At 40.7% G+C, this 22,091-nt stretch overlaps 1 long non-coding RNA gene across 1 annotated transcript in view; it reads right to left on the bottom strand.

Moving 5' to 3' along the window:
• LOC118252635 (uncharacterized) overlaps positions 1-22,091 on the bottom strand; it is a 25,103-nt gene extending 3,012 nt beyond the window's left edge. Inside the window, exons 1-2 of the long non-coding RNA XR_004780201.2 lie at positions 22,021-22,091; positions 21,399-21,620 (exon numbers count right to left, since the gene is read on the bottom strand). This is a non-coding gene — a long non-coding RNA (uncharacterized LOC118252635). The remainder of the gene's footprint in view (positions 1-21,398; positions 21,621-22,020) is intronic.

Raw genomic sequence — 22,091 nt, 5'->3', positions numbered from 1 at the left:
ACTCACTTGCCAGATCTGCTTTACCAGTTGCTTGTTTGCCTAATTAGCAGTAATTTGCATATTAACTGAGCCTGTACATTCCCTGTACAGTATGTGGTTAAGGACTCCCGTGATCACCAAATCGTTGGTTAAAGTTTTGATAAGAAGTAATGCTTAAGTAAATTCTGCAAGCCATCACCCTAAGGCAAAATAAGTTTATGGTAGGGATGACCATGTAAAATAATAGGAAGCCTGAAGGTTTTCTTAAATCTCTACCAAAACCTTGAGCCAAATCATTTAAAAGACATGCAGTTAAGTTCTCATTTTTTTTAATTTGTTATTGCCTTTTGTTCTGTGCCAGAAAAAAGAAACACCAAAATATAAAGACAAAAGGCTATTCTTGGATTTATGACATGAGAAAATCCAGGAAGGAAAGGAGAACTCATGAGAAAGCCTGTTTTCACAACATTTTTACGTAGCGTTCAAGTGTGTGAGTACACAGGGGCAGAAAACGGTACGCTGAGCTAACAAAACAAAATGTACCATAACATGATGAGTTACTTTGCTTACCCAAGTCAAAATAGCCAGTATGTTGCATTAAAACCTGGCAGAGTCCTCACGTTCCTGTCCCATGATGTGCAGGCTACATCTTAAGCGAGAGTCACTGCCTTGCAAGAGCTTGTAAATGCTGAGTTGTCTAGTGCTCAGCACAGCAAAGCACCACAAAGCTCTCCCCTTTAAGCTGAATATATCCCAATAGCTCTCTCGATTTCATCCAAATATTTGGAAAGTATGATGGACAGGCATGCACGCGGTACAGTCACAGGAAAAACTGAAGGCAAAAGGCAGAAGTATGCTCAATGTTAGCAGGTTGTAGTAGTTAGCAGTTCCATTTCAAACAGAGCAAAACAAAATGTAACAAAAATAAATAAGTACCAAAGATTTGACACACAACAGTTTGGTAGGAAACACAACGTGATTGACACAGCTGAGAACAGGCTAGCATCAAGGAATATTGCTTTACTGAATTATTACAAGGGAGAACTGAAATTCCTTCTTCCCCCACTCTCAACTAAGTGCAGCATGGTTGAATTTGCCATGGATGTGACTGTACTCAGCATGGACCACAAAGCACACCTGAGCAATTAACTAAGAACATAAAGGCTGTCACTTATCATGCCCCTGTAGTTTAATTTCTCCTTTTGTTTCTTTCTGATTTGTGAGTTTTGGAGTTTCAGAGAACACCTGAGATTAAAATTCACCTCTTATCCACAGGACTATATCTTGCGCTCAACCTATAGCACATTATTTCTGCTGAAACACTTCAGCCTTCATGAAATAACCCTACTCTGCTTCCAAGCCCATTTGATTAGACAGTCCTCGTCGAGTGAACACCAATTAGTGGAAAACTAGGGAGGGACAAAAAGACATTGGTCACTGACAAAATTGAAATTGCAGCCAAAGGTACCTCCCCACAAATGCTTTGTACTATGCTCATAAACCATTCATCCTACAGAGACCATCCTTGTGAGCTCACTCAGTGTTTAGGCAGGAGAGCTGAGCACTGGCTGAGTTTGCATGGGTGATCAGGATCTGACCATTGAGCCAATTGGTCTTTATTACCCCTTCCCCTACTGAGAGGTCTTCTGAGCCTATTTTTTGCACCTCATGCAGGCTGGGGCAGCTCTTGCAACCTGGCCAGGTAGGACAGCAGTCTCATAAAAGTGGATCGTGGTGTCCTTTTCACACACTCTTCTAATAATTTTCCTGCCCCTCATTGCAGCCCAACAATCTAGCCAAGGGTTAAAATATTGATTTTCACCTAGGATACAACATAGCTTGACATGTTTCATCAAGAATGTGTTTTTTCCCTTCGGTTCCAAAGACTTCTCTGAAAAGTAAAAACAGAATAAAAAACTAAGATCACTACTAAAATGTAAACTATGTTTAAATAAAGAAAATTAGCAGAAAATAAAAAGTTTTTTATTGTTAGCACAATCGAAAATTAAACACCAAACTTAAAGCAAATTGTGCCATTCACTTTTGCAGCAGCAAAGGAATTTATTATTTCACTATTTCATCTCACCTTGTGTCATTAAAATATAGGACACAGTAAAACACAAAGTAAATATGCACATATCTTTACACCATGTAGTGTAGCTATAAATCTTACTCTTTGATAACAGCTGTACTATAGCAATCATTTGAGTAGTGCAGCTGCCACAACAATATCAAATTTTATAGTTAAAAAGCAGTCAAAACTTTAATGGTACAGTGGAGGTAGATATATATTGTGCTATAAATAAACATTATCTAATGAAGAAATGAAACATGTTTATTTTTCCTTGACATATCACTCAATATCATATATCTTTGCTCCTGCAAGCTGCTATAATAGCAGCCATTATACTTCAGCATGTATAACAACAAAGTCTGTAGTTGTACTAATTATGTGGGATTTAAATGAGGGATGGGAGAACTTCAGACAATGTGGCCTTGCAAGCAAGGCCTTCATTTCGTTAAAGCTGTATCTTAAAATGTTATCGGAGTTAACATGTGCTGGCAGAGGTTCTGAAGTGGTTGGGAATGCAGTGAGAAACGAGTGGGTTTTCCCCTTAGACGATGATTTTTGCTGTGTTTGTCTGACGTGGTGTAATCGATCTGGTGAGCAGGGGACCATGAGAATTGACGTACTACTTCAGATGAGTAGTCACTGCCACACTATTCAAACACACGAGAAAGCTTTGAAAGGATGGGGAGTCTGGTGGAGGCAGGCTTATGTCCCTCCCAAGACAATACAAGCCTCAAAGTCTCCACAGTATCCAGACTTGGCCTCTGGGATTACTGGTGTGCTTATGGTGAGCCTAGGAACAGAGAGCATTGGTCGGTTGTACTTCTGGAGATGTTCACCAGCCTACTGACTAAAGAGTGAACGAGATAATGGAAATATGGAAGGGATCTTCAGCAAACATGGTAGAAATGTATAATTTTGCTGAGTCCGCAGCATGCGACCATAAAAAAAAGCCACAAAATATCACCTAATATTCAGTTACATGTTTCTGTGAGAATTTTCACTTGAATCCAGAATGAACTTCTGAAAGACACCTCACGGTCACTTCTGCTCACAGCATCATGAGCCACTGCAAAGATCTGTCTGGAAACCACACACCGGGTGCCCTTTGGATGGCACTAAAATGTAGGTGCACACCAAGAGCTCACCCAACACAGTCCCACCAGTAATAGGGGTCAGTCCATGGGACCACACCAGTCTCAGTCCACAGTTAACCCTGAAACAAACACAGCAGATACAAGTTCCTCAGCCCCAGCTGCCCTGCTGATCCATCCCTACTGTGCTCCACTCCTCACTAGCATAGACATAACCTCAGACCAGAAAACAAAAGACCAAATACTACAACAATATGTCACAAGAAGAGAAAGAGAGGTGGGAGAAAGGGGAAACTGGGTTCCTGCAACACCAGCGAATTTGGCAAGCAAAATTCATGAACCCTGTTCTCTTAATAGTCCTGCTTGAGAAGTTGTGCTTCCCTTCTTCACATGAGAAAAACGATGCTCAGAGCATCATTGCCAGAAGGGAGATTACCATCTTGCCCGGAGTTTGCCTCCTGTGTGGTGTGGGTTTCTCTGGAGTTGACACATGGACACCCTGGTGGGAGCTGAAGCGACCCAGGGGAGCTGATCCACTGGAGATTAAATCCCCAACAAACAGCCTACTGCAGTTAAACTTTGTGCACGCCCACCATCAGAGATCCTCAGGGTGCTTTCACTTGCCATCAACAGCGCATTTATCTGAAAAACCCCATGAGATGCTATAAAATAAACCCAACAGCTGTTAGCAGAAGATGACAAATCCTAGATACCTTTTTGTCACATTGCAACCTATACAATTTACTCCATGTTTACAAACAAATTGCTACAGAAAAATATTAAATCCTGGCATTTAGAGAAGCTCTAGAAATTACTCACTCCCCTGGAATTCTGCATGACAAATTAAGACTATGCTTCGACTCCTAATAAATGTAGCTAGAGCAGAGTTTTATAAACATTCTTGAGATTTCTTCTGTAACAGCTTTATTTTGGCTCCCCACTTTTCCTGCTTAAACAAATGGAAAGGTTGGCTGATATTGTCAAAATACAGCACTTCTTGTGAACCAGGAGTCATTTATTAATGTAATTTATTGAGCCTGCATTGTAAAACATAAAATCATATTTCTACAGAGAAAAAAAAAGAAAAAAAAGAAAGAAAAAAAAACTCATTACCCTAAGCTAAGATTATTTTCTTTTAGAAGACAAATTATTGCAATTGTGGATTCTGTAAGTAAGATGATGTGCTTCCAGAACTGGCCTTTCAGAGGCCAACAGGGTAACTTTTAATGAACCGTGCAATGTTGGGTAAGAGCAGAACAGATGTTTGCACAACCATCAGGTAGACCTTTGTTTATACAAATACTCCATGGTAGATAATATCTAATACCTTTCTCATGGCTTAAAATAACCTTCCCACTAAATATACAAACAGGCTTTTTCCCAGTTGTGAACATGCTTAAAATCTAATTAATACACAGCCAATTGCAAACCCACCAAACTGCTCACGCAGGGTCGGACCTGTCGTCCAGCATCACCTCTTTCCTGACACAGTCTTAATCTCCTCTTTTGTCGTTATATTGCAGTTTTTGCTCTAAAGGTTTCTAAAGGTTTCTGCACTAAAAAGTGGGAAGGTGAAGCCATAGTTCAATTCAATTTATTTTTATATTGCCTCTCATACAAAGTCTTTCAAAACGCTTTATAGTGAGAGATAAAATAATCATATAACACTTGCCAGAATTCAGCACGGTGACTTTCATACACTCAGGCAAGGTACAGCTACGTACCAGGAAAGGGATGGTGAAATAAAAGGCAAGCTGCAAATTTAGAAAGAGAGAGTAATACTAAATACATACTTGTTCCATGCTGTATAGCAATGAGAGGAGGGGAGCAAACCTGAGCCCTTCCTCTAGGCAGGACAAGCACCGTCCAGCCCTGCAGATGCACATGGAGGTGTGTGCAGGAAGGCAGGCACCACCCAACAGAGCCTCCCGAAACCCAAAGCAGTTGTTTTCCCCCATACATAAGGCACAATTTCCATTCTGAATCCAAGAAGATATCTATAGCACATTTAGGAAAAATTATCTCCCTATCTTAACTAATGCAATAATTTGTAAGGATAACTCTGATTTCAGGTGCATGCTGCACGATGGCCATGCAGAGCAAGCAGCAGCCCATGCACGGGGCAGGCACAGCAGTCAGTGGGGGGCTTCATTCACCCTGCTAAACTGTTCCCATTGAGTCCAGAAAACCAGGACAGAAAACCTGCCTCTCAGGCTCCTGACAACTCTGCCGTATCCAAACCAAACCTGAGTATCAGAGCACTCACCAACTTTATTCCAGTATAACCCGTATAACCTCAAATGGAACAGGAGGAAGATGGTCCTAAAAGAACCTTGATCATTAAACAAAGGGTCTGATAAATCCTGTGATACATTCTTGAATTGTTGTTCTAACTGGAGGCGGAAGTTTACCACATCTCTGAGGCCCATCATTTCAGAAGCCCTCAAATAAAGAAGCCTGGTAAAAGAGCATTTCAGAAAATATTTGGGCAACAGATAATATTTCTTCCTACCTATCTTCATGCCTATGCCGCCCAACACAAGCCACATCTTTATAATGCACAATAAGAAAACACAATATATAGTAACTCATTTTCTGACCTTTTAATATTTCTGTCATTGATTGTCAGAAGTGAGGACTGCTCTCTATCCTAAGGTGATGGATTATTTAATTAACTATTGACCTTTTCAGTATCAGATGTTGACAATGAATGCAATCCTATGTAAGCTGCCTCCTCTGGATGCTGTTCAGCTCTATGTCGTATGTTGATTTGTCTTACATTTTGTTTTTAAGCATAACATTTCTATTATGTTCATTCAAAACCAAGTCAAAGTCCTGTATTTAGCGAGGAATGCTTTTATGATTGACTGCTTTAAGTTTTCTTTTGAACATCAGTTGCTGTTACAGCAGAATTTATATGAATATTAACAGATTTAAGTCTTTCTAGATAAAATCATTTCTACTGCTTACCTAATAGTTAGGTTTCTGGCATGCTTTCAGGACAACTTCTTCTGCACAGAAAGGAAAATTGCTCATCATCTGTGCACATGGGTCAAGAAACATCCTAGCTCAGGTTTTGCACCCCAGACTAAAAATTGTAAGAATCATTTGATATTACTGCTTGCCTTTGGGCCCAGCAAAGATTCCTGCCAGGAACATGACATTTATGCTGAGTACCTTTAAAAAGCAAGCATTTCACTACTTTTCTGCATGACAGGCTTGCTTACACATGTTCAAGCTGAGACTTGGACTTTTTCACCCCCAAAAAATAAAGGACCCAGATCTTCATGTTGAAGCCCCAGCATCCCTATGCTCTGCTCTCAGCAATTATATATTCAGCTACAATCTTTTTATAAGTGAACAAGGTATTTTCCTCCATGAGCATGTTGTTGGAACCGAATCCTGAACAAATGATCCATGCCTGCAGGTTGTCAGAGAGATTTACATGTGACTCACGGAGCAGTGTGGGTATTCCACTGCGACTTCTCGCCAGGGCCGAGCGAGCTGATTAATCTAACATATTCCTGGGAGAAGCTGTCCAGCATTTCTCCAGGAAAAAAAGTTTGTAGCCTGGCACACCTTCACAACAAATATTATCTGCTAATCTCATCTGCTCACTTAGGAAACACTATTTTGCCAAAAAACTGTACCTGATAGGTTTCATTATTTATTATTTCTGCGTGTGTGCGCATGCTAAACAGCCATTAATATACTTCGATGTGTTCCTCCTCCCTAATTATTTTGGTAACCATACAATCGCTTCACAGGAATGAAGTCCATAAAGTATCCCTGCACCGGCAGAGTATAAAGATTAATAAATTTCCAGAAAGGCTGTTTACAACGAATCATCGCGCTCCCCTCATTATTTTATTTTTTTTCTGTAAAATTATTAGCAGCCTACACAGCAGTAAATACTCCTACCCCTGATGGATTCAGTAAGTGGTTGTAACCAGCATGTTTCCTATTGCATCAGCCCGCTTTCCCCACAACCTAGGAGAGACCCCTACATCTGTCATCAGTAGACCAGACAGCAAAGTTATAAGACTATTTTGGGGGATATTAATGCAATATGATGATAGATATCTATTAGCAGAGAGAGCGGAGTAGCAGGCAGACTCCAGCGCCTTTGAGAGTGGCTGCTCTTCCTTTGTCAGTGTCAATCGGCTCTGGCATCGTGGGGAATGAGCAGAAGTGACAGGAGAGGAGCACACCAATTATGGATGAAGGGATACTATCTACTCCCACCGCTTGATGTGATTTATTCGACGGTCCTTCTGCATTTATAAAGCAGCAGATTGTGGCTGCTTATGAAGTGACAAATAGTGCTCAATGACATTGACTGACTTGTCTGATCAATTTAGCTTGTCTGAAAAGTAGCCATGAATCGCTGTCCTGGTTGAATGACGGTACATACGGTCCCGGCTCAACTTGGCCGTTGCAAGATCTCAAACCCCATTTGGAAAACTGATAAAAACAACCCCCTTTAAACAAATAGCACTACAGTCCCATACAAGAAGTGAAAAATCGTAACCTTTCTCATAGCTTTGCTTTGAAATGCATCTCACTTAAGGAATGTTTTGTCTTTGAGACAGAGTCAGTGGAACATTTTTATTGTAAGTTCTTGAATATTTGAAATATTTTGCTGGAGAAACAATGTATCTGATGGAGAGAAAAACAAAAAATCAAAAAAACCCTGGAGTTTCCTTGCAGGAACCAACAAAGCAACTTTTCATGTTTTCTAGTAAAGTTGCCAACTGCCCTGACTTTACTGAGTCTTGAGTCATTAGAGTCATTTTTAAAGTCAGAGCTCCTGGAATCTGATGATGATGTAATTCAGCTTTCATATTCAACTAAAGAAGAAAAAGAGGGGGAAAAAATATTCCCAGCCTTGTGGTCAGAGAGCAACTTGAAAATGTGATTTCAGTCAACCCCGTAGGATCAAAATCCAAAAGAAACTAAGCCCACTCATAAATGCAGAAGGCTTTTGCCTTTTTTTTTTTCTTTTTTTTTTATTTCATGGGTTCCTAAAAGTAACCTTAGGACTACAGGAGTCTGCAGGACTTTTTAACACCTGAGGTTGACAGCACAGAAATTCCTTACAAGTCTGGCTCTTTCTAATAGAGCTGTTGTGTTAATATCCTAATATTGAGAACTGTCAAACTTCCAGTAACCGGTAGGCTGTCTGGCAGGAGGAGTTTCTAAATGTGAAAAGGTGGCAGAACCAGGCTATGGGGTGCCGTATAATTCTCACTGCTTTCACCAAGCAGCCCTTCTCATAATGCGGGAATTGCACGATAAGGTGCGAGTCGGCCTGAGCAGAAACTGCTCTGTGCGGCCTTTGAACAAGCACTGAATTAAAGCCCATTGAGAAACTGTTAACAAATTGTATTTTATCTAGCATTACGTTATTTTTATAAAGTCATAATTTCATGCCACACCTTATAAATAATACTTAAGATATTTCTTAAATGGAGCAGGCACAGGAGTTGCCTGAGAATGGTAATTCCATGTATAATTATATACAAACCTGTGAGCAGGTCTACACGCACGTATCAATATATATGGACCTACATACGAATAAATCAATGTCTGCATGTGGGGGGTGCATGTGTGCAGTTCAATATATATTACAATATTAAACTGTTATCCATGCACAAGTATATTTATGTATATATTTCAATTTATTAGAGCTAGGCAGTCCTTTACAGACTTAATAAAGAGCACCAGCATTATAAGCCAAGAACCATTTTTCCCTTTCCCTGTATTATTCAAATTTATTAAACAATATTTCACATTTGTTTGACACAATGTCAAACTCGGGACTCCTAAAGAACTGCTGCAGCTTTGGAACTGTTATGCTTTCTTGGACTTTAATCATTTTTGGCAAGGCTCCATTTCCTGTCAGAAAGTGAAACAGCTTAGGAATGTCATTTTCACGAAAGAAAACAGAGAGAATCCGAGAGGAAGTTCTCCTCCACTCCAGAGCCCCTAAGATACTCAAACACACTCGCAGGAGGGCTGGAATACATCAAACATTAGCAGAGGGAAAAGGACACACTTTTCCCACATTAAAATACATGGATAAAGTTGAACTTTTGCTAAAAATAGTTCCCATGACTAATCCTATTAAGTTTTTAAAAAATTGGGCCGTATCTCCCTTGAAGTCAAATTATTTTTTAACTTCAGAATGACATTAGAAAAAGACTCTAAAGTGCCTTTGCTTAAGTCGAAGTCCCTCAAAGACTTTTTTTTTTTTTTTTTTAAGTGAGATATGAAAAATGAGGACAGGAGCATGGATCACAATTCTAAAAGGGCAATTTACCTATTGAAGAGGTGGGGAGTATCAGGCGCTCCCAGATCATCGCTTGTGATTTACTTTTTAGAAGAGAGGCTCCCTAAGGAGGGAGGAGGTTAAAGGGAGCAGATTAAAACTAACCCTTGGCTCTGCCCTCTCACTGCCTATAGAGGCTGAGCACAACCCTGGAGGAAGAGGTCTACAAAGCCCTGAAATGCCTTGGGGCAAGAACCACCCATTTACTTCATTCAGAAGGCTATTTACATAAAAACCACCTTGATTACCTGTTGTAATGGAGAAACAAGCAATGGCCAGATGGATTTTGAGAACACAACCCACACCCCAACAGGAAAAACCCTCCGCCAGCAAAGCTAGCAGTTCCCACTGCCTCTTGGCCACATTGCTTACAGTAAATAAAACTAAGGACTTCTGACGTCCAGCAGATCCACGTACAATTTATGAGTCTTATTTGAGGCTCTTCTGGGTGGTTTTCTATCAGACACTCTGGTTTTATTCCAAAGTTTGTGCCATCTTTTTTTGTTCGTGCTTACACATCAGACATCTCAAGCTACGGTAACACCAGTTATTTTATAGAGAAAAGAGAAGGAAGCTGGCTGCAAAGGAGGGCAATGCTCCATTTCTAAAGGAAAAGCCATTTGCAGCAGGACCCTGAGAGAGAAAGGGTGTTAAGCTCCTTCAAGGAATTTTGACCTAAATCCAAACAGCACTCACACACAACCAGAAGAGGCAGATAGGTTTATCCTATTCTCCTCTACTTTCCCTAGAATTTGGTGAAACACCAAGTGATGGGATTCTAGGAGCATTGCAAATGTCTTACCCCTGTCTGCTTCAGTTGCAATGTGTCCTTAAACATAGCTGTTACAAAACCCAGAGGGGCAGGTGATGCCCACGGGACTGCTGCATATGGCAGATGGGACCACACTGGGAGGACATTGCAGCACGGTTGTCCACGGGACCCAAACACAGGAGCCCCAGAAGTGAGCACCCAGATGGGAAATGGTGCACAGAGAGCGTGACATCTTCAAGGAAAAGACAAAATCCTAAAGGTGAAAAAAAGCTTCTCCATGTGCTATGAAATGTGTGCATGCTGTTAGGTCAGGTGTGAGAGATGGCAGGATTCATCATTAATAAAAACCTTTCTCCAGCTGAAGCAATGGACAAGGCAGTAAGAGAGGGGAAAGTAACATGGAAATAAATTAATGAACTCAGCAATAAATCCACACTTCCTATAGTTTGCTCTTGGATTTTTCTATGAATAGATGAGAGCGTGAGAGGATGAGGAACAGATGTGTCACAAGAGTTGTCTGTTTCCATAAACCTTCACAGATCACAATTTAAGTGCATCCTCCATCTACCTGCTGCTCAGGACTGAACGGGGAGCAAACACCAACAGCATTCAAACTTGTGCAGGTAGACAAACATACATGCCCTTAGGAAAGGGAAAGAGCAGAGCAGGTCGCAGCAGGAAAACAAGCCCCTCACATGTGCTTTTTCCCCCTGCCCCTCCCGCAGCGCAGGTCGGATCCGAGCGGGTGGTCCGAGCGTGTTACCCGCACACCAGGGGACTGTAAAAACTCTCAGCATTGGCCTACATCTGCAGTCCCGTCCGTCCCCCTCCTTGGTGAAAGGGGAGCCGGGTCAGTGCCCAAGCACTCGCGAACACGCCGCGCACCGACCGCTCCTTCCCCGCCTGGACGCCCCTCTTGCGGCCCTGTTTGCCTTTCTGCACCCAGCCAAGCTTTCGTGGTGCTCTCTGGTGTCCCTGCGAGGAGCATCTCCCCCCCACCCCCAGCCCAAATACAGCAGATACCTTTGGTTTCCTACCCACATCACTTCCATTCATCCTGACATTAGCGTCTTCCTTGGAGCAGCTTTGCTGCCAAGGAAGCAATCTCTAATTCAGAACTAGGACACGGCATTTGTTTGTTGTTAAAAGCATAACTTTGTGTGCGCTTATAATAACGTCTTGTAGCAAGTTAGTCACCGAGGAACGTTTCCAGTCATTTATTTTCCAGCACAGACTACTGGTTTCCATGGCTATATTCCACAGGAAAAAAAAAAAAAATCCAATTTCATGTGTAGATGAAATACTTCAAAGTCCCAACCACTCAAGCCATCACTAACACATGCAATAATATAAACTGGAATGAATTTTCAGGATGTAGTAGGCTAAAACTCAGCGTTCGACACGGCGGGGTTGCAGCGCACTTTGACACCGGCCCTCCCCGTCCCACTCTCCCCACACCCACTAACTCTTCCTTACCTCATCTCCGCCTCGTGCTCGGCCCCGTCTGACAGCAGCTGGCAAGTGCCGGCTGATGCAAGAGCCCGCGAGCTCGTACAAGCTGCGGCTCAGCCCGCGCTTCCCACCACGCTGCCAGCACCGCAAGTGCCGTCGATTTCTGCTGGGAACCTCCGAAGAGGTTCAGCGCTCCTCCAAAATGCTCTTGTTCCTCACACGCTCCTCTTTGGTGTTGCCTTGGCCCATGGTGTAGGGGGTATTCTTTATTTCCTCTCTGTCCCATGTTGTAACAATCACGTTTTCCCTAAATCTCTCCAATTTCTCCCTCGTAGTTGGAAGGATCTGAATGCTCGCTCCTGGCTGTGGGGCTTGAACTCTTACCAAGGCTGTGATCGTTGTCTTTGATGAGGATGGCATGCAACATTTTGCACAGTCCCCGGTCTAATTGACATCAGCCTCTTTTCAGCTCATGCAAAACATAGCAGCTTCCAGCATGTTTCTTCATCCCTCGCATTTGCTGCCTCACTCGTTTCATTGGCTCCATGCACTGTTCTCCCTGGCTGCACCAAATCAAGACGAAGCTTTTGGGGTTTGTATTCAAGGACCTATTTAACTCTGTCGCCATTCAAACCCATCTTGAACTTCATGGTGCCACGTATGCTTCCTTCTCCATTCAGGCAAACTCTGGCACTCTGTTTATCTCAGAGACATCCACAATCACACCATTAATAAGATATTAAGCAACCATCACCATGACCACTTCTTGATGTGCTGCATCACATAAATCTCAGCCTTTTTGCATTCCCGTTGCTATATGTGCCTCTGAAACAGTAGTGCACACATTACCCTTCGCCCTCCTGCCTTTGTCCCAGCCTCGTACCTCCCCAAGGGTGTCACACGCAGCCATCCATTTGTCTTCCCCTTTTATTAACTCACTGAGGCCCTCAGAGATGGTCAGAAGTTTTTGTGTTCCCCCTGCCCAATTTCCATTTATATCCAGAACTTTGCAAGCCCAACACAATCTAATGGACAGGAGAAGGCCTGATCCCAAATTGTTTAACAATGCCTTGAGGGGCTGATTCACCAAAGTTTGATGCTCTGACGAACAGCTTGCTGCAGCTCTAATGGTAAGGCATATAAAATGCATCATACATTAAATTTAATGTTGCCTCATTAGTCTTAATTAGATTCCTACATTACGCCAGGATTATAGTTTCTTCGTGTTTATGTTTGCTCCTAAAATAAAATCTACACTAGACAACAGTTCAGTATACTTTCTAACCTTTGAATAAATGTGCCCTGAATTGATACCTATCAATATTCCTAACCTTGAAGAGACAGAAATTAGGCAATCCTACTGTTATCTTTCAGACAGAGAAGCTATGGAGAGTCAGTCATAAAAAAATAAATTTAAAGAAAAAAGTACAATAAGCAAACGTTAGTAATTACTTATCTTGTGTTTTAAAGGGGTGATTGTTCCAAACAAGTGGATGGCTTTTCCATTTCTGTTGAATATGCTTTAATAGTTTTCTCTCACACTAATTAATATTGTCTCCTGGGTTAGGGTTTACACAGTTTATTTTCTTTCAGCAGTAAAATTCATTTTAAGATGAAGCCACTAATTCAGCATTGGAGCTAGATGTTGAAGTAAGAGTAAAGCACACCCCATTATTAGACATAATGACCTACACCAGGATCATGGCACGTCAAAGGCTGGTAATGACTCGAAGGAAGATGACCTGAATCATGCTTTTCCCTACTAACAAAAATGCCTCTACCCTCCACATTTCAAGTAACCAGTAATGACAGTCCCATCTGAAATGGCACTCAGATTTAAAATAAATAATTATGAATATGTGGGGTCTATTTTATGGTAAAGTAGTGGGACTGAGAAGATAAAATAAAGTGGATTTTTTCCATTAAACTTTTTTTTATTATTTTATTTTAATACGAGAAAGTCTGGTTTTGCCAGAATTAATTAAAAGTTTCTTTTCAGAACTTTTTATATATATATTTTGCTTTTAATAAATTGTTGGAGTAGTCCATTTTTCTTATTGCACTTACTTTAACAAGCAACCTTAAAACTCAAAAAAAAAAGTTTAAAACATAGCAAAATATTTTTTTAATGTCAATCTGAAGCTTGATTGTTTCAAACACTGAGAGGAAGATAGCTAGTTTATAAAATGTTTTCATTCTTAATATTTTGGCCCAGTTCTTGCCATGAAATAGTTCAGCCTCTTTAAACTATTTCTCACCCAGAACAGTCATACATGTTTATCTATTTCTTTCCAACTGACTTATCCAAGCATCCAGAGTAGTATGGGAGCGAAGACAAGCCAATTAACATTATTGCCAGTTAGTGTTCCACTGATATTTTTAAGAGCATTTCTTTTCATGTCCTATACCATTAATTTGATAAAATTCAATTAAAAAAAAATTGAATTTGGTTGTAGACGGTCTTTCCTGTTAATTAAAATTTCAGAAATACTATAAAAAAGATAGCGTAATTATATGTATTACATATAGTTTGTTTAACGGTTTAACTGAAGTTTTTTGTCTTTTATGAATTTTCCTTTCTCAGAAATGTTTACAGAAAACTGAGCAGTTGTTGTGTACTCAAATAGAAATGCACATATTCCAGTGCTCTCACCAGGTACACTGAAATAACATTATTTCCTCTGAGATAAAAACAAGCTGACTTAGGCTTTGAAAAAAAAAATCCATTCCTTGGCTCAGGAAATGGGGAAATACTTATGAAAATTTTCAAAACCTCTCTGGCTTTACAAGTAGATCAAAGTCTAAATATTTGTATCACAGACAATATCAAAGCAGTCATCTAAGACAGACAGAGATTTGACAGCATCCATCCCCATGCACATTAGAGTGCACAAGTAGTGACTTCGTCCAAACTCAAATTTTAACTTTGCATCCATCCATGCTACAGCCAAACATTTTCCCTAGGACTGATCTTCAGAAAGGCCCATGCAACCCCAGAAGAAAAAGGTTTACATTTCCTAAAATCCCCTAATCCTCCCTTTCTGCAGTCTCTCCATAAATTGCTACCTTTTCTTGAGAGGATAAAAAGCTCAATGGTTTCTTCAGTGCTTTGAGGACTTTGTGGTATTATATTCACCAGTGAGGAAAGAAGAAAAAAGGACCAGGTGTCTCTTGTGGCAAAATACAGCTATGGAACAGCTTAAATACTAAACAAACAAACAAAACCCAAAATGCACAAAATTCCTACTATTTTCATGAAGAATTCAGAGAATATAAAATTCAGTAAATATGGATGAGGGACATGTCCATGGGCTACTGACGGGTTCACAGGAGGTAGGAGGACTGGATTCACAAAATAATTATCTTGAGCAGTTGATATCATGTAAAATTACAGTACAGCATTAAGCACCTGAAACAAATCTGGGAGAGGAAGGAAAAGAGTGGCAACTGGATGATGAGCTGATAATTATGGAGAAGATATGGATGCCTGAAAATTATGGAGAAGATATGGATTCCTGAGAACAGATCCATCACTTTCAATCTTAAAATTAAACGAAGTTTTCCAGTTTGTAAAACTTTGCAGAACTGCTTCTTTTGCCAAAAGGCCCCAAAAAAGTCAACTTTGTCTCTTGCATGGATCCACTACAAGGCAGAACACAGCTAGGCAGCATGTATCCATCTCTCCTCACTTTCCCTAACGCAACCTCAAGCAAAAAATAATAGATATCAAAGGAAGGTTGGGGGGTGCTTCTTGTGTTTTAATTACCTCGATGCCCTGGCTGGCCAGCCATGCTGGGCTGTGTTTGAGGAGGGGGGTGTGAGCCCCAGGCACCCCACGCCGCGGGGCAGACCTCCAGCTGTTGTGAGGAGAGCAGCTCCTGCTCGGCAAGCAGGGAGGAGGCGATGAGGGTGGTGGCCTCCCCAGCAGGAGCTGCTCTGTGGAGCAGAGCTGGCAGGAGATGAGAGGTACATCGTGCTCTGAAAGGAGCTGCAGCAACTTCCTCCAGAGCAACGGGGAACTGAGCAAAGAGCCGCGGCGCACTAAATCACAGCTCCTTCCTTCCAGGCTTTTCCAGGTGAGGAGCAGCTGAGCGCTGTTCTGCGCCCTGGGAGAGCACAAACAAGAGGCTGCTGTACCCCATCACCACCTCTCCATGCCTCTGGTTTGATCACAGCCTTCTCACGTGTGTGGGGGTGATCGATTTTCTTCCCATTGGGTTTCATCTGAGGCATAAGGACAACTCTGGGAAATCACCCAGAAGTGGATTAATCAATTTATTCTGCCTTTCGAAAGAGAGTTTGAATGCTTCCGGGATCAGCCGCTCTCCTTGCATGCACATTAACTGCTTTGGCACGAGTGCCTTAGCCCAATTTGGTTTGAGTGACAAAAGTTAATTTTATTGATGCGCAGCCTTCTGTGATGCTAGGTAGGAGGTCCGACAATGCAAATCAAATGGCATCTCCAAAAATATCACAGTGATTGGTAATGAAACAGTGAGGCAGATTTTTGTGCACTTTTGGTCCTACCACAAGCAAACTCTAAATTTAGACATGAGAATTTAAAAAATAAAATTAAAAAAAAAACAACGAATGCCTTGTTTCTTTAAAAGTGATTTGTGAAAGATATACATAGCTTGGTGAAGACTAATGCTATTTCATGAAGATTATTTTAAATGCAAAACAAAACTAGAACGAGTAGGATTTTTTAAAAGGGGAAAAAATCGTATCTCGAAACAAGCCTAGGTATAGAAATTTGTTAACTATGTTATTAAAGTTTAATTTTGGTTTTAATGGAGAGGTCATACACTGCAATTTTATTTCACTACTGTATATTACTACACATATACAGATACATGTTAACTCTTAAGTTAGGTGTGTAAGGGACGGATCTGGAAGCACTTGAACATGGAAGTTGACTGACAGTTACAAGAAAGGCCTTTATTATATTTTCATATTTTGTTTCATTAATCATGTATGTTCATTAACCAATCATGGTAATTTATTATGCACTGTTCCAAGACATCTTGCGCTACAATGGTGTCATTTTCACTTTGATCATCTACAGATCTCATGAGATGACATTTGCAACCACAGAGCCTGGTTCCTCTGCTGTACATGCTGCATGAACGTGTAGGTAGAGATTCAGAAGTGTTTAAAAAAAAAAAGTCTATGGTGCAATGGAGTCTGCAAAATACAGAAATTAATTATGTAGCTCAAAGATAACAACCCACAAATTAGGTAGAAATATTCAGGTGAAGTGATTTGCACATGATTTTAATAGCAGATAAGAAACAAAAGGAGACGTTATTCATTTTGTCATGTAATATTTGATCATTAAGTGTTTTGCCAGGTTGTATCACAGTCGATCTATACAACAGTCTGAAAAACATACTCTTTACAAAACAACCTAAGAATGTTCTCAAAAGTCTTGGCTTTCACCACTCTGCTATTGCATTTACATAGTGAGAACCTAAATATATGTTTATCAAAAGATAGTTAGGGGTACCATTACCATAACACAGTACTTCCTTTCCCCTTAGTCTAATGGTCGCTGCAAGAAACGTTGTGAACCTAAGTATTAGATAGAGGCTGATTTTATGGAACCAAGGTTTACAACTTCTTCACTGTTCGTTTCTGCCTTCTATTGCACCTTTCATAAACCTACTGATTAATATCAAACAGTGAGCAACTCTGACAAGCAGGATTACTAATCCAACGTAACTGTTTATAGTGTGAATGAAAAAAGTACTCCATTTCCAGCCACTGCACTTAATAATAAATTCCTGTTGTACTTAAATGTTGAAGGGATTACATAACTGTCAAAATTCCCTTAAATGTTAAGGGTAGTAATCATATTAAAGACATACTATACAGAAGCAAAAGCAAATGTCAGTTTAGTTATTATTACCATATTTGCATGGAGTTTTAAAACATAAGGGCAGATTCCTAAACACGTCAGATTTGTGCTGGTTGTGGTGGAAGAGCGCACAAGGAGGAGAAGTAGCTGCAAGCCCCACCAGTCAGGCTGCAGTCGTGTGCCATATAAGGGCCAGAAAAAGGAGCTTCACGTGCCGTAGCATAGCCACAGGGCTGTTCTTGATTACACCAGCTGAAACAGTACCACCAGGACAATTGTGCCAGAAAGGCGCAGAGGAATGCCACACATTCCTCTTCCCTCTCTCCCTCTTCCGCTGTGCATACTTCACGCAAGAAAGCTATTAGATTGGCTCGATACCATCCCAGGACAATTCCGAAGTACCCACTTAAGACATGCTTATGACAACTGCGGCCCTCTTAGGTATCCCTAAGACAGTGATAGCCAGGAATCTGGTGCAAAAAAGTCAAACATGCAGATGCTTGTACATGCGGTCTTCTGATGCTTTTCCTTTGACCCTCACTATTGGCTTTAATGCTCCACATTAAACACCCTGGAGGCAATTAGTGACTTATTAACAAGCAGCGCTATGAACTGTCAAATGTTTCCAGAGATAATTCTGATAAATTAATTAAACAGTTTATTTAAAAGAAAAAATAAATAAATAAATAAGAAGAAAAAAGAAAAGAAAAAACAATGAAGACCTTGCTCTCAAATTGCACTCTATATTTGACTCCTCTGCATAGGAGTCATTTGCAGGATTAAAACCTGAGCCCGGCATCTCCCCACGCTACGATTATTGGCAAAGAAACAATTATTTGACTGTCTTCCAGCACTCTTTTAAAGGACTGGGGTTATTCATGCAGAACCACACCCTACATCCAGCAAGACAAGAGGAATGCTTGCCCATGGAAGTTATGTGCACGCAACAAACCTCTTGTTCCCAAGTTAGAAATGGGACCCCATTATTAGCATTCCTGATATTCATAGCACTGCTCACGTTCCACAGCACCCAGCAGTGCTCAGCCAGCAGCCTCAATTAAAAAAAAAATGTATTTGCATGGCTTTTACATGATCATAAAATCAGTTTTATAATATAATTTAATAATGTAATTTTCTGAATTGCTCACCTGTGGAGCCCTGCTGGAGGTAGGGCTCCATTCATAAGTCTCAACCAAAACATGAATGCCTGTGTTGCTGGTTGCCACCAACATCCTGGAGGAGCATCATCTCTATGGCAGCACCCAAGTCCCTCCCTCCAGCACTCACTGTACGGTGTCTCTTAAAAATCACCCTCTTAAATACTGCCACAAATGTCAGCTTTGGCTTATAATAAACAGATTAATGACAAGGCAACAAGGAGCAATATTATTAATTCACTGCACGTTAACGTCCAGGGAGAATTACAGCATACTTGACACCCAAAAAACTAAGTATTGTCTGGTAACCTACTTAGTGCTGGGTGTAAAGCAGTATTCCATGGCTAGAGAATCCCTGAGATGTCAAACATTTTCCTCCACAAACTCAAAAATTCAAAACATTTCCAATAATATATGTATAAGAATAGAGATGGCTCTGGACAGGGTCTGGAGAAGGTCAAATTGCATTGAAACCTCATCTCTTTTTTTAGGTTAGTTATTGCTATGGCAGTAGTGATAAATATTTTGTGAAAAATATAAATAAAGCAGGCTGGATGTTGCATACTCAGATTGGGTGTCACCAGAGAACTTTTTTTTTTTTTTTTTTTTTAAAGCAAGATTTCTAGGAGGGATTTTGGCAAAAGCATTAGTGTGGAAAGCACCATGGGAAGCGCATCATCCCTAACATGTATGACAAGCTACAGCGGGTTCCCTGTCATCATGGCTATGAGACTTTTTCCTCTCCCTAACTTCTGGCCCTGCCTCTGTGTCGAGCTCTTCCTTTATGGGAATTTTGAGGGGGGAAATTGCCCGTGCTCTTATTTCTCAACATTCTTTGACCAACTGTCAAAACAAACTGCTTTTTTCAAATCAAGTTTTTATTTAGGGATTCTTTTTCAATCTCCAGTTTGGTGCCTATCCTCAAACAGGGGAGAGGCCTCATGGCTCAGCAGATGGTTACCTTAGGAGGTTTTTGGAGCATTGGGAAGGTTTGAAGAGGGAACCCCACACTCCTTCATTGGAACCTGAGGTCTCTCCAGTCCATTGACATCTACCATCTAATGCCTGATGACAGGGGAATGGAGACAGCGTGTTTCAGCTACATTTCTAACACTATCAAACCCCTTTCCATTGTAACCGAACTGTTCTGATTATGCACATTTCCCTTTGCTGTATTCCTCCAGGTCTTGTCTCACCAAATGATGTAACTCTTGATTACAGTTCTTGTATTCAGCTTGTACAACAAGGCTGAAATACTCCCTAACACCTTGATGACAAGTACATGGATTTGCCTGGCAAAACAATAACCACGCTAAAGCTCTTTTAACATGCCGGTTTCTTTGCTGAAAGCATCTGCCTATACTGTCAATTCATCCTGTGCCTCTTGGGTGTGTGACTTTAGCATAAGTATGCAAGTCCTATAAATGAATACATGCCGCTGGGGGTAGCACTTACAGTAGAAGAGTATCGTCTCATGAGTGATAAGGGTGACAGAAGTGCAAAGCAGAGCTGAGTGGATCTGGCACTCACATTGCGAATAACGCAGCATTCGTACTGGAAGATTTTCCCACAGAATGACATGCAATAATTTATTCTAAGCCCTTCCAACTTGTGTGTGTGGTTGTTTTTTTGGTTGTTTTTTTTTTTTTTTTTTCTCCCTCCTCTGCAAAGTTGCTATCTTCTGCAGCTTTCCTCTAAATAACTATTTAAGAGAAGATGCAACTTCTAAAATGAAGTACCTCGTTTAAGAGAAAACTAACCAGTCCAACCAAGTAAATAATTGTAGTGAAAATTATTCCCACATGGTTGCATTCCACAAAAGCATGTCACTGTGGGGAAAAAAAAAAAAAAAAAAAAGAAAAAAAGTAGGCTTTTTTTAATACTAAAATACCGGTGGTCTAAGGTACAAGTTTGCAAAAGACCAAATTTCAAATCATTAGTTATAAATATATGTGCAGAGTAAAAATATGCCTCCTGAAGTTTTAAGCAGGAAACACCATTTAACCAATGACAACCCAGCTCTGAGCATTTCAACTTCCTAAAGGTCAGAGCATGAAAGACTTCCAGATCTCCCAATGCTCTGCAGCACAGAGAAGCATAAAAACTCTCATCCTGAGCCAGACTTGTTCCCCAACACGTCTACTGTCATGTCTCCAGCACTAGCCACCAACAGATGTTCCAGCAGATGCAAGAGTGGGTGAAATAAAGATGGCTGTAGGACACTCCTTGTCTTCTGGAGACCAAATATTTTCCAACCACACATGAACACATACCAGTTAGCTAGATACAGGCACTGTCCTGTCACCATTTTGAGCCATTAGTCGTGATGGGATGCGTTCCTGATACCCTGCCTCACACTTCTGATGAAAAGGGCAGAAACCAGTGATCCTGGAGTCTGAAGCTACTGTGGAAATTGTGAAACCTTCCTGGTCACTTATGAACAACCATTTCTCTTCCCCCACCTTCCCTATCCTCCCACCTAGGCCCTCTCCGGCCTAGGTTACTGCTTAGCTGCACTGTTCAACTCTTTAGTAAAAATGGCTAAGTAAAAACTACAAGTCTTGCACTAGGATTAATATCCTAGTAATGGTTTTTTTATATATATATATATATATATATATATATATATATATAAAAATTTTCTGTAACAATAGAAACCCAATTAAAGGCAACGAAAAACTGTACCTTTCTCCTGGAAACTTTGCTCAGCCTCAAGCCTAAGCACACGCATCTATGAGACGTGCTCCTCTTGCCTTTCTGCTGCCTGGTCTCCAGCTGTTGGTGGTTAGTACAGAAGAGAGGGTGGCAGATACTGCTCCTCAAAACATTTCTGCTTTTCCATTAGTGACTTGTTATCTTCAGCAACTTGGTCCGATAGCAATTCTTGAGTATACACCTTCCTTTATACTACAATTCCCAGCAAACAAACAAACAAACAAGAACAACAAAACAACATTAAAACATGGGAAGCACTTATCATTATGGTCAGTTCTGTTAGTTTTGATTTTGCTCACCAGAAACCTCAAAATATAAGCATAGCCTTCAAAATACAAGCTTACAATGTCTAAAGGTCCCATTTTTATCTTTTTTTTTTTAATAGTTAAGTAGGAGTCTTATAATGTCCAAATGGAAAAGAAAGTGTAATTATATTCCAGTTTTAACTATGTAGCAAGGTTGAAATCCTTTAGGAAGTAGGAAATCAATGCAATGAATGACCAGCTCTCACAAGGCAGTAGAACAGTGGGAAAGGAGGTGAAGACCTACGGAAGACCTACATAACTTTTAAGAAAAGTAAAATGTTATTTACATTAGCTGTGTTCGGATTTGAAAGTAAGAGTCCACCAGCAATGAATGTAGTTCGCAGCTTCTCCACGTGGT

Source organism: Cygnus atratus, chromosome 6, assembly GCF_013377495.2.
Source record: "Cygnus atratus isolate AKBS03 ecotype Queensland, Australia chromosome 6, CAtr_DNAZoo_HiC_assembly, whole genome shotgun sequence".
Lineage (NCBI taxonomy): Eukaryota > Metazoa > Chordata > Aves > Anseriformes > Anatidae > Cygnus > Cygnus atratus.
Note: the sequence above shows the minus strand (reverse complement) of the source record. Positions and strands in the feature narration are given on the sequence as shown.